Below are 10285 nucleotides of genomic sequence, written 5' to 3' on the forward strand. Positions count from 1 at the left end.
GTTATCATTCGCTTTTCAGGACGTCAATCTGTCACCATGGTTCTGTTTGTGCAGTTCCCGTGTGTTAATCATGCGACCATACAGTTTGCATTCCTTATTGGGATCGCATGCTTGTTGTGTGATTCGGAGATGATCATTTTTTATTATTATTATTTCTTTGATTTAGTAATACAGTTGTCATGGTATATATTTTTAATGTTATATATATTTGAGAGGTCAATGGTGACTAATTACGAGCCTGATTCACTTTTATGTATCTTCTATGTACCATGTTAACTGTATATGCTTGCCTTATTGTTATATCTGCATCCTTGATTGCATTGATCACTTCGAATCGCACAATATTACTATGGCAGTGTTACCCAAGAATTATTGTGTTGTATGATATACACACTTTGAGCCTTAGACAGAGCCATGATTGCCTATGTTGATATACTAGTCCAGTTAAACATCTTGTCCCCTTATGTAGCAGACCGGACCTGTGCGCGTGCGCGCTGCGAGCTGTCCGGGCGTCTCTGTGATGTCGGCGTCTCCATGCAGGACCTGCGGGATCATGTGGGCCCACGTGATCTCTGCACCTCCTTTTGCATGACGCCGGCGTCGGGGATAGGCCCGGCGGTCGTGACGCTGCACGCGTCATCTTAGGTCCTTGTCTTATCCCGGATTGGCTGGCTATCATTTAAAATGACACACCGCCGGAGGGGATACATGCCCCCTGAAGAAGGCAGCGCCGAAACGCGCGTTGGGGTGGACGCGTGGTTCACATGTCAAGTTTCATATGGTCCCTATTCTGAGTCCAGGTATATATATATATATATTTTATACATTCTTTCTCCATCTCTTTGTCTTGGTGGTTGAAGCTGGAGGTAAATTCATTAGGTAATACATTATACTCACAATATAGCTTCTCTTGAGACTCTACCTGTGACCATTTGAGATTGTGATGATAACTTTATGGGCCACAGTGCTATACTTTTACACTATGAACCTAGCTAGTCCTCCAGTATGATGGATTTTTTACATTGTATGTGCTTTGCACCACTTTTTGTCTGATATCTTTTATCTTATGAAATATTTAATAAAAGTTAATTTTTATACTTACCAATTTACTTTTGGGTCTCTTTGATCGCTTGTTTTCTTTGATTGCATTGCCATGTAATGTAATGTAATGCAATGCTATCTATCTAGCTCTCCCTCTATACTTCCTTTTGGATAAACAGACATATTAGGCAAGCATTTTGGAGCTTTCACCTAAATAACTACAGGTGGTGAGATAAGCTGCACAATATAATTGACCTTTCAGTATATTGTTGCACACACACCATCTATTTAGCAAATGCCCTTGTTATCAACAGCAGCCTTTTAAACTCACCTGAGCTAACAGGTATGTGAGCTGGTTACTCTGCTGCGCTTAAAATTTCTTTTTTGGTTTGCTGCAATGCCTTTTCTGAAACGTTGTCTCCCTCTGCTGGAACACTGACTTCTTTCATTTAATGCCTGCAGACTATAAAAGAGAAACCAACCCAAAAAGTTTGGTTGATTAGTCTGTGGCATTCTTTTAAACTGTTGCTTATGGCGGTCTCTGTGAGCTTCTCAGTGACATTCAGCCATCCAGGTATCCCGCCTGCAGTAGACGGAATGTGGCAATGGAACGCTGGCTGCGCGTGTCATAATAGGCTCTGAGCCTTTATATACCTGCGCACAGCAGCAGCCACCTTCAGTCTGCTGCTGGACAGCCAGCAGCAGCAGCAGCAGGAGAGGTAATTAATCAGCAACCCTCCTGCTAAGGGTAGACAGCTGCTCGTTCCACCCCCCCCCCCCGCCTTAATTGGTTCTCCTCCCTTCCAACGGTGTTGAGGCGGGTGGGAACAGCCGGGGGTTGAGGGTAATGTGCTAAAAGAGGTGGAGTTATGCAGATCTAAAACGCGTGGATTGCAGTAGCAGCAAGCCGAAAAGTGCAGGCATGTGAGGGATCTAGAGGTTGACAGCATGTCTTCTTAACGGGAGTCCAGGTGGCCATCTCCACAAATGGACTTTTCAGAATCCTTGGGTGGCACCGTAGTCGGAAACCAATTCTGGTTATCGCTTCTCGGCCTTTTGGCTAAGATCAAGTGTAGTATCTTTCGAAAAGGCGGTTTTGGATGTTGGCCGCCCTAGTAGATTGATACATTATGCACACTGGGGTTTAGGCGCTTGTTAGTACGCCAGGTGGCTAATATAGTCATCTGGTGGAAAGCATGGCCCCCCAGGATCGACGCCATTGGGCCGGGGAAGATCGAAAGCCCGAAGTGTGAAGTGCCCCAGGAGTGGTGACCCTGGGGTGCCTTAACTCACTGGGATTGGGAACCCCACTTGAGTTTATGGCACATTTGCACAAGCACTTCAAATTTTCTTTCTTCGCACACACCCTTATTCCGGGCCTTCTGGCCTTAGGATGGGGAATTTTTCAATTCCCGGTCGAAGGTCCGGGCAGTATTATACTGTGAAACCTTCACTATTTATTTAATTTCTTTGTCACTGTGTGTCCACTTATTCACGTGTGTCACGTCCTACTAGGATTTTGTCGGGATGCGGTTCCCTTACGGGTTCCTCTCTTGGCAGGTCTAGGGGGGGAGTGTGTGGCCATCAGGTTCCGCTCCCCCCTGAACCCCCCTGGCTCTCCTCTTTCGGGAGGAGAGCGTTGTTGGCTCCCCTCTTCCGGGAGGGGAGCACAGTCTTTGGCTCCCAGTGCCTTGCTCCGGTGAGAACTCGGGCAGGTGCTGGGGGTAAGATTGGGTCGCCTCTGGCTTCGGCTGGAGGTGGCTTTTTGTCCCTGTTCCTCGCTGTGGCCTTTTGGCTCGGAGGGACGGGGAATGGTTTGGGGGACCCTTCTCCTTTTGGAGAGGGTTTCAAGAAGACCAGCATCCTAGTGCACTTTTTTTGTGGCACTTGTCACTTTTTTAAGCGCACTCGGGTTTTGTACACGAATTCGGGCTTTCGATAAAAAAAAAAAATCTGTTCTTATCAGTTTAATATCTGATACGTCCCCTATCTGGGGACCATATATTAAATGGATTTTTAGAACAGGGAGATGGAAAAAGAGCTTGCTCTGTCCACTCCACGCATTGACCTGGTATTGCAGTATCTCCAGGACCGGTGCACCCCTTCTTTAATGCAGTTTCTAAAATCAGAAAGAATTGAATTCAATGCTTTTTGTTCATTTTGCTTGTTTGTCGGATTTTGGGATGGACTCTTTGGCTTTGCTTTTCTTCTCCTCATTGGATTTTTCATGTTAAAAGTTGCAGAAGCCAGATGACAAGCTCATTTTGGTTCAACTTCAGCAACTGTGCATTGCATTGCCATGTAATGTAATGTAATGCAATGCTATCTATCTAGCTCTCCCTCTATACTTCCTTTTGGATAAACAGACATATTAGGCAAGCATTTTGGAGCTTTCACCTAAATAACTACAGGTGGTGAGATAAGCTGCACAATATAATTGACCTTTCAGTATATTGTTGCACACACACCATCTATTTAGCAAATGCCCTTGTTATCAACAGCAGCCTTTTAAACTCACCTGAGCTAACAGGTATGTGAGCTGGTTACTCTGCTGCGCTTAAAATTTCTTTTTTGGTTTGCTACAATGCCTTTTCTGAAACGTTGTCTCCCTCTGCTGGAACACTGACTTCTTTCATTTAATGCCTGCAGACTATAAAAGAGAAACCAACCCAAAAAGTTTGGTTGATTAGTCTGTGGCATTCTTTTAAACTGTTGCTTATGGCGGTCTCTGTGAGCTTCTCAGTGACATTCAGCCATCCAGGTATCCCGCCTGCAGTAGACGGAATGTGGCAATGGAACGCTGGCTGCGCGTGTCATAATAGGCTCTGAGCCTTTATATACCTGCGCACAGCAGCAGCCACCTTCAGTCTGCTGCTGGACAGCCAGCAGCAGCAGCAGCAGGAGAGGTAATTAATCAGCAACCCTCCTGCTAAGGGTAGACAGCTGCTCGTTCCACCCCCCCCCCCCCGCCTTAATTGGTTCTCCTCCCTTCCAACGGTGTTGAGGCGGGTGGGAACAGCCGGGGGTTGAGGGTACTGTGCTAAAAGAGGTGGAGTTATGCAGATCTAAAACGCGTGGATTGCAGCAGCAGCAAGCCGAAAAGTGCAGGCATGTGAGGGATCTAGAGGTTGACAGCATGTCTTCTTAACGGGAGTCCAGGTGGCCATCTCCACAAATGGACTTTTCAGAATCCTTGGGTGGCACCGTAGTCGGAAACCAATTCTGGTTATCGCTTCTCGGCCTTTTGGATAAGATCAAGTGTAGTATCTGTTCTTATCAGTTTAATATCTGATACGTCCCCTATCTGGGGACCATATATTAAATGGATTTTTAGAACAGGGAGATGGAAAAAGAGCTTGCTCTGTCCACTCCACGCATTGACCTGGTATTGCAGTATCTCCAGGACCGGTGCACCCCTTCTTTAATGCAGTTTCTAAAATCAGAAAGAATTGAATTCAATGCTTTTTGTTCATTTTGCTTGTTTGTCGGATTTTGGGATGGACTCTTTGGCTTTGCTTTTCTTCTCCTCATTGGATTTTTCATGTTAAAAGTTGCAGAAGCCAGATGACAAGCTCATTTTGGTTCAACTTCAGCAACTGTGCATTGCATTGCCATGTAATGTAATGTAATGCAATGCTATCTATCTAGCTCTCCCTCTATACTTCCTTTTGGATAAACAGACAAATTAGGCAAGCATTTTGGAGCTTTCACCTAAATAACTACAGGTGGTGAGATAAGCTGCACAATATAATTGACCTTTCAGTATATTGTTGCACACACACCATCTATTTAGCAAATGCCCTTGTTATCAACAGCAGCCTTTTAAACTCACCTGAGCTAACAGGTATGTGAGCTGGTTACTCTGCTGCGCTTAAAATTTCTTTTTTGGTTTGCTACAATGCCTTTTCTGAAACGTTGTCTCCCTCTGCTGGAACACTGACTTCTTTCATTTAATGCCTGCAGACTATAAAAGAGAAACCAACCCAAAAAGTTTGGTTGATTAGTCTGTGGCATTCTTTTAAACTGTTGCTTATGGCGGTCTCTGTGAGCTTCTCAGTGACATTCAGCCATCCAGGTATCCCGCCTGCAGTAGACGGAATGTGGCAATGGAACGCTGGCTGCGCGTGTCATAATAGGCTCTGAGCCTTTATATACCTGCGCACAGCAGCAGCCACCTTCAGTCTGCTGCTGGACAGCCAGCAGCAGCAGCAGCAGGAGAGGTAATTAATCAGCAACCCTCCTGCTAAGGGTAGACAGCTGCTCGTTCCACCCCCCCCCCGCCTTAATTGGTTCTCCTCCCTTCCAACGGTGTTGAGGCGGGTGGGAACAGCCGGGGGTTGAGGGTACTGTGCTAAAAGAGGTGGAGTTATGCAGATCTAAAACGCGTGGATTGCAGCAGCAGCAAGCCGAAAAGTGCAGGCATGTGAGGGATCTAGAGGTTGACAGCATGTCTTCTTAACGGGAGTCCAGGTGGCCATCTCCACAAATGGACTTTTCAGAATCCTTGGGTGGCACCGTAGTCGGAAACCAATTCTGGTTATCTCTTCTCGGCCTTTTGGCTAAGATCAAGTGTAGTATCTGTTCTTATCAGTTTAATATCTGATACGTCCCCTATCTGGGGACCATATATTAAATGGATTTTTAGAACAGGGAGATGGAAAAAGAGCTTGCTCTGTCCACTCCACGCATTGACCTGGTATTGCAGTATCTCCAGGACCGGTGCACCCCTTCTTTAATGCAGTTTCTAAAATCAGAAAGAATTGAATTCAATGCTTTTTGTTCATTTTGCTTGTTTGTCGGATTTTGGGATGGACTCTTTGGCTTTGCTTTTCTTCTCCTCATTGGATTTTTCATGTTAAAAGTTGCAGAAGCCAGATGACAAGCTCATTTTGGTTCAACTTCAGCAACTGTGCATTGCATTGCCATGTAATGTAATGTAATGCAATGCTATCTATCTAGCTCTCCCTCTATACTTCCTTTTGGATAAACAGACATATTAGGCAAGCATTTTGGAGCTTTCACCTAAATAACTACAGGTGGTGAGTAGTGTTGAGCATTCCGATACTGAAATATCGGGTATCGGCCGATATTCGCGGTATCGGAATTCCGATACTTAATTCCGATACTATTGCAATATCGTATACCGGAATCGGAAGTTCCCATAATGCAATGAGACATTTTCATTTTATTCAGCCAATGAGGATCCTAAGAAGTGTGGGCACATCCTGTTAGGCATGTAGGCATCTTAACTAATGGCATGGCTGTGATTGGCTGCTGAAATGATGTCATGATGCACTATAAAAGCCACCGCCGCCATTTTGAGCTCACTCTGCTGTGAATTCAGTTAGGGATAGGACGCTGTTGTTCTGAGGGACAGTTTTAGCTACCTATTTGCTCTATACTGCTTTACCCAAGCTACTTTCTAAATCACTGTGCCTTGCAGTGCTAGTGCACAGTTCCCTGTGCTGTTCACCGCTATCTGCAAGGTCTGTGTGTGTGAGTGCAGCTCACCCTGTAGTGTGTGCTTCAGCCAAGTCTGGTTGTAGTGCACTCAGTGTGTGTCACTGCCTCATACATTGTCCTTTTTTGCCAATTCATAATTTTTCCTGATATCTCCTATTAGTGTGGTGGTTCCATCTGTATTCAGCTAAATTGGTTCCAAACACACTATATAGGAGTAGATAGAGAAATTACGGTACGGGAGCATGTTCGGGATATTGGCGCGGCTAGATCTGTGTCGGACCCCCGGGAGCTCAGAACCTTGCCACGGCATTTTAAATTAGCCCATGACTGCGATCCGCGCAGTCTCATGGTGCGTGGAATTGACGTGGTGCATCTGGGCTCTCGGGGGGGTGACTATAAATTGTGCCTTGCACAAAAAGAGGCCAGATGGATTGGCATCCTGGATACCCTGGTACCGCGCGGCCTTAATGAAAATTTGAATTTTTCATCATTCCTGTGATTGGGCCCTTTCGGTTGTTGGTGCTCCCCCTCAGTGTTGAGTCTCTCCGATCCGTTGTCTGTGCCTCAGTTTTTAACTTCTGTTTTATTATATTTTTCTCTCACTTTTCCCTTTTTATACTTTTAGATTTATGGCTATGAACTCCTTATTATGTGCACCTTATGGACTCTGTTCTACTCAGTATTCAAGATGATCTACAGTTGACACTTTGGAGCATCTCCCAAGAACTTTCTGATGATTATCAGTCTTCAATCATTCTCTGTGGGGGAATGTGGCTTTATGTCGAATTATATTTATGTATACACCCTGTGATCCAGACCCTATTTGGGAATGTTCTTAATTACATATGTGATTATTTTGGGTCTTCTGTATTTTGATGCCCCAGTCATCTGTTATACCTATTGTTAAGGGACAGAGAATTTTCTACTTTATTGATGTCTCTCTATGCTCTTAGTGCCCTATGCACTTCTTTATCTGTTATTCTTACTTATTCATTGGTGGAACGCGGGTTCTCTAACCCTTGTCTTGCCTGCGCTTGTGTCTGGCTGCCTGTGTTCCCGGGCGCGACCCTGGGGGCGTTTCCTAGGCACGCCCCCGGGCGCGCGCTCTGGTGTTGGTGGCCGTGACGCGTGCGGCGGGGGGCGCGGTTTTGGGCACACGCGCCGCTTTACACCAATGAATTGCGTCCCTACCAGTCACGTGATTTATCACGTGACTGGTGGTGGGCGTATATATCCAGGTCCTGTTAGGTGCACTTAATAGCGCCTCTTGAAAAAGAAGAGCGAAACGCGCGTCGAGGCGCGTCTCTATCTGTTGGTACTCCCTTTGATCCCTCTGGCAGTCTGCAGGCTCTCCGTTGCCCGGTGTCTATCATCTGGGTGAGTTATTTTCTTTACTTCTTTGGCATTCCCTGTGCTTTTAGGCACTTCCTGGGTATATAGTAGTCAGGACTTCGATCTCTGTCATCCATACTATCTCTATATAGAGTTACTACTCTTTGAGCTTTGTGCTCATTATATGACCCCTCTTTGATTTGTTTCTTATAAGGGTCAATTACTGCTATTAAGCATGATTTGTATGTATGACCACCGGGAGTGTTCTTGGACTATATGGCCCTCCTTAGACATGTGCCCTATTAAGGGTTAACCATTATAATTATGCGTGGTTACTATGTACTGTCATTTGGAGGGTCTTTATATATGTACACTTAATGATGCCTTTTTTACCTGGGACTGCCTTGCAGTCTTACTGCCATGGGTCACGGGGTCTGGCACTGCTTTTTTAGATCCCTTTTGCCCTATTACTTTTTCTCTGTAATACTTTCTACTACTATGTTTTTGTATTATTAATAAATATATTTTTTGTTTTTTGCTATTATACTCGTGTGTCCTCTGGTTTTTTCATATCTCCTATTAGTGTGGTGGTTCCATCTGTATTCAGCTAAATTGGTTCCAAACACACTATATAGGAGTAGATAGAGAATTTTTTTTCCGTCTTGCAGCACTAGTGCACAGTGCTCTGCATCTGTACTGTTCACCGCTGTCTGCAAGGTCTGGTGTGTGAGTGCAGCTCACCCTGTAGTGTGTGCTTCAACCCCGTCTGGTTGTAGTGCACTCAGTGTGTGTCACTGCCTCATACATTGTCCTTTATTGCCAATTCATAATTTTTCCTGATATCTCCTATTAGTGTGGTGGTTCCATCCATATTCAGCTAAATTGATTCCAAACACACTATATAGGAGTAGATAGAGGAGCCTTTCTGCAGCATTGGGCCCTGCAGCCCCAGCCAGATTAGTATTAGCCTATTTTTTGCAGCCTCATCTATTGCATTGTAGGTTACCTTCCTACATTGTAATAGCTACAAAAAGTTTGTGATACTATCGTTATTACATCTTTAGGCACATCCAGTGTCTTTTTGTGACAAAAAAAACCTAAATAAAGTTCACCAAACACTCCACTTTACAGTTGTGTAGGCCACATTAGCTCATATTAAAGTCTAGTCCACACTTTATAAAATTAGTGTTTCTTATACCTGTTAGCAGCTGTTCAGGAATAAGCACACTAAGCCCTTAGTACTTTTCTGCCTATCTTTATCAGTCTACCAAGATGAAGAAGGCAGGGAGTAAGGCATGTGGTCGTGGTCGTGGGCGTGGGCGTGGAGTTTCTGCAGGGAGAGGACGTGAGGATTCTGTGCCTGCAGGGAGAGGACGTGGGGATTCTGTGCCTGCTGCGGGCACCAGTGACTCAGCATCCCCCAGTTTTACCAGGGAACAGTCCTTTATGCGCAGCTTTGTAGGAGCTAGCCGTACCCCACTGCTGCGCGAGGACCAAATTGAAGCCGTTGTCGGATGGATGGCAGCTAACGCATCGACTTCAATTAGTTCCAGATCCTCTCAGGTCCTGAGCACTGAAGAGCACCCATCTGTCTCTTCACCACCTGCCAAATTGCCCAGGCAGTCAGAGAGCCCTGGACAGGAGCCATCTCTACTTCTGTTCTCTGAATCTCTTGGCTTGGAAAGAGGGGGCCAGCCAAGCAGAATTCGAGAATTTGAAGAAGAGGTAGTATGCAGTGATGCGCAACCGTTTTGTCTCTCTGAATCTGAAGAGGCGGGTGGGCCAGTGCCTATGGTCAGCAGCACACCTCAGTACGCATCTGATGATGAGACTCAGGTGCCACTTTCTGGTGCGTACTGTGCTGTCGAGACTACCCAGGAGAAGCAGTTGTTTGAAGAGGGTGGTGTAGATGATGAGGTCCTTGACCCATCATGGCGTGAGGGACAGGAAGGTGGTGGGAGCAGCTCTGAGGAAGAGATTCCCCGAACGGCCCAAAAAGGAGGGAGAGGGAGGGGGCAGACTTGGTTGCCTGTAGCCTCCACTTCGGCACCCATTAGGAGCATGGCTCTTCCAAAATCCAAAGCGGGCGCTCCCAAGACTTGCAGTGCCTGGTCCTTTTTTGACACAGTTGCAGATGACATTTGCTTTGTCAAATGCAAGCTGTGTAATCAGAAGGTGAAAAGAGGGAAAAGTGTCAGCAACCTCAATACCACAAATATGTGGAAACATGTGCGGACCAAGCACGTGGTGGAGTTACACAAACACACTGAAGACCTAGGCCAACCTACAGCGCCACCTACCACCTCTTCAGCTCGTGTTGTAGCCTCTTCCTCCAGCTCACACACAGCTGGTTCGGCTTCCTCACAGGATCGCCATGGAAGAATCTCTGGCACTGTTGTACAGAGACACAGTGTAATTCCACCCACAGCACCACTTTCCCAGTCATCCT

The 10285-nt window shown here is 45.8% G+C and overlaps 3 non-coding genes and 1 pseudogene across 3 annotated transcripts; all 4 read left to right on the forward strand.

Moving 5' to 3' along the window:
* Positions 1-2081: 2081 nt before the first annotated feature.
* Positions 2082-2173, forward strand: LOC141205009 (U2 spliceosomal RNA; annotated as a pseudogene).
* Positions 2174-2962: 789 nt separating this feature from the next.
* On the forward strand, positions 2963-3146 carry LOC141205459 (U2 spliceosomal RNA). The gene has a single exon (XR_012276224.1). It is a non-coding gene; the product is annotated as a U2 spliceosomal RNA (small nuclear RNA).
* Positions 3147-4269: 1123 nt separating this feature from the next.
* LOC141205416 (U2 spliceosomal RNA) lies at positions 4270-4460 on the forward strand. The gene has a single exon (XR_012276182.1). It is a non-coding gene; the product is annotated as a U2 spliceosomal RNA (small nuclear RNA).
* Positions 4461-5580: 1120 nt separating this feature from the next.
* Positions 5581-5771, forward strand: LOC141205329 (U2 spliceosomal RNA). The gene has a single exon (XR_012276097.1). It is a non-coding gene; the product is annotated as a U2 spliceosomal RNA (small nuclear RNA).
* Positions 5772-10285: the final 4514 nt, after the last annotated feature.

This window comes from Phyllobates terribilis, unplaced genomic scaffold (genome assembly GCF_046119375.1).
Source record: "Phyllobates terribilis strain yellow unplaced genomic scaffold, ASM4611937v1 Scaffold_138__1_contigs__length_4804227, whole genome shotgun sequence".
NCBI lineage: Eukaryota > Metazoa > Chordata > Amphibia > Anura > Dendrobatidae > Phyllobates > Phyllobates terribilis.